Source organism: Gracilinanus agilis, chromosome 6 (assembly GCF_016433145.1).
Source record: "Gracilinanus agilis isolate LMUSP501 chromosome 6, AgileGrace, whole genome shotgun sequence".
In the NCBI taxonomy this organism is placed as follows: Eukaryota; Metazoa; Chordata; class Mammalia; order Didelphimorphia; family Didelphidae; genus Gracilinanus; species Gracilinanus agilis.
In genome coordinates, this window is record NC_058135.1 from 46,837,522 (window position 1) to 46,840,339 (window position 2,818).

General features: G+C 37.0%; 1 pseudogene; it reads left to right on the top strand.

Annotated features, from left to right (window-relative positions):
• The first annotated feature begins 1,287 nt into the window (after nt 1-1,287).
• LOC123252234 lies at nt 1,288-2,261 on the top strand (annotated as a pseudogene).
• Nucleotides 2,262-2,818: the final 557 nt, after the last annotated feature.

The window sequence follows — 2,818 nt, forward strand, 5'->3', positions numbered from 1 at the left end:
AAAAAATCACATTTAGGTGATAAAGACAGGAATTTAGAGAAAAAATGGCTCAAATGGACAATATACTCCCTTTATTATTTTTGTTCTTACCCTTCCACATCACCCCCAACTTACTATACTGTGGGGAACTGCAATGCCTCATATCTAAATAAAATTCAGTTTATGAGGATGCAGTTTTCCAAATTTGTTTGACAAGTCCTGTAGGACAATAAAGAATTGAGCAATGTTAAAGAGGGCTTCTGACCTTAAGAAGTCAGATAAAAAGTTAAGGCAGGGACTTTCTTCCCATTATATGTAGGAATTAGGTTCAATGACAGATTAAGTTCCTAAGATCTCCAATTATCTCATTGGCTATTGTGTTTTCCTAAAAAAAATCTTTACCCTTGGAACCTAAGATTCTGAAACTTGGGAAATGTCTCTCATTCTAGATAGAAAACTGATATAGAACTGAGGATTTTCCCTAATCTGGTAGCTAGGTTTATGAGGGTCTTAGTTCTTCTCAAAAAGAGCTAAAACTTGGACTCTCTTAGCCAAGGTGTTAAAAAAGAGATGAGATGAATAAGCTAACTCTAATCTTACATGGGAATTATGCCATGATACCCAGTGGGGACTAGGACCAGAGAAAAAACCAGTCAACAAGCATTTTTTAAGCATTACCTTGTACCAAGCACTATGCTGAGTGCTGAGTTTATTTAAAAAAAAGTACAAACAGCAGCAAAGAAAGCTCTTGACCCTAGAAAATTTCTATGGATAAAAAAAGCAAAAAACAAAACCAACAGTAGAGAGTGAGAAACATGAAAACTCTAAAAAAAATGGAAAATTGTTGTGAGCTCTGGAGGAAGTCAAAAAGGAGTTCAAGAACCAAGTAAGATAGATAGAAGAAACATGGAAAGAAAAGTGGGGGGAGAGAAATGAAAGTAATACAAAAAAGAAAATAATAGCTTAAAAGGCAAATGGCCAAATAGAAAGAGAGACACCGAAAAATCAAATGAAGTAATAAGCAGATTAGAAAACAGAATTAACCTGCAGGAAGAACAGGCAAAGAAATGAAAAGATTGCCATGAAAAGCAAAATAGACCAAATCAAAAAGGAGAATCAAAAGATCATGGATGAAAATCAGTCTTTAAAGACTAAAATTGGGCAAGTAGAACTAATGATTTCACAAGACAAGAAGAAATAATGCAACAAAATCAAAAGATTGAGAAAATAGAAGAAAACATGAAATTTCTCATTGAAAAAAAACAACTGAGGGGATATTGACATTATGATGAAGTAGGCGAGGGCAGAATGGGAGCTGAGAATTTCTCCCCTGGACCTTTTCCTGGGTCCACCCCCACCCCTGTTGCTGTTGCAATGCAGCTGATTGTGGCGGCTGCTTCTGTGGGACACCCCACCATAGAAGAGACAAGTGAGGAGTCCCCAACATCAGTCACCCTTCTGAATCATTGCAATTTTTTCTCAGATCATCTTTAATAATGTGGAGAAGTTTTACAACCCTGGGAGAGACATCACACCTTCACCCAGCATTTTATTCCCCACAAGAAGGACTAGAATGGCATCTTTAGGGCAGGATGGAAGACAACCTGAGAATATTACACCTTTATGTGGGCTGCTTTGCCTGCTGACCTCCACCATAAATCATCCTTGCAGCAACCAGTGCAGTTTAAAGCTTACTACATACCCAAAGACAGTTAGTATTATCAGTTCTGCTATGTGGATCAAGATAGTACTGAACAGGGACCAGTGCTCCTTTCCAGTTCTGACAAGAAAGTCAGGAGGACATCCTGTTGATCACCACTCAGGTAGAAGTGGAGGAGATTGAGCAGCTCAACAAGGAATTGTGCCAACAGAATCAGTAGCTGAAAGACAACTGTATTAGTCTCCAGAAAAAGAACTCAGACATACATCTTGAACTTTAAAAGTTTCAGGAACTGCATGAGAAACTGGAGTCTCTGACAGATATCAACAAGAAGTTTTAGCAGAAGATTTAAAGTACAGAAAGTGTCCTCAGAAAATGAGAAAATGGGCATCAGGCTGAAGACTACTCTTGATCACCTTCATCAGCTCAGGTACAGATTTCAGTTCAAGAGAAAGAACTAGAGAAGCTGATTCATGGAGACCCAGGCAAAGTAGAACAGTTGTAGTATTTGAAGAAGGAAAATGAACAGTTACTTCTCAGTTTGACTAAACAGAGTGGGCACTGGCAGAAGCTTGAAAAGACTGTGGAGGAGATGAAGCAAAAGGATACTTTTACTTCCTGATGCACCAGGAGTTCATGGCATGTCTGTAAATGGTTCTGAGGGAAGGGAACTAAGAGAAGAAGAGATAGTGATTATTTTAGGAAAGTGGAGATGACAGTATTGTCTTTCTGGATATCCTTTTTCTGTAAAAGTAGGGAAAGAAGGCTACTGAAGACAACAGAGAGTGGTGAAGTTTTTCTCATAGGAAATAAGTGATGAAGAGATTTAGAAAACTAGCTTTCACCTTAAAGTATATCCTGAGCAAGGAGGTTGGAATCCTGTGTTATAGTTTTCAACATCCTTGTTCACAAACTATGTGAGCTCAGCTAAGTTCCTCAACTTTTGAGGGCCTCAACCACTCCACCAGGAAAAAGATGATGATAATCCCTTACTTCCTCACAGAGATGATATCAAGACAGAATAGAGTTTTAAATATATATATATATATATATGTTAATATGCTTATGTACAAATAAAAAATAAGCACATGTAACAAATAAACAAACAAACAAATAAATGAACAAATAAATAAATAAATGAAATAGAAATATATTTTTACATATAAATAAAACTTGTAA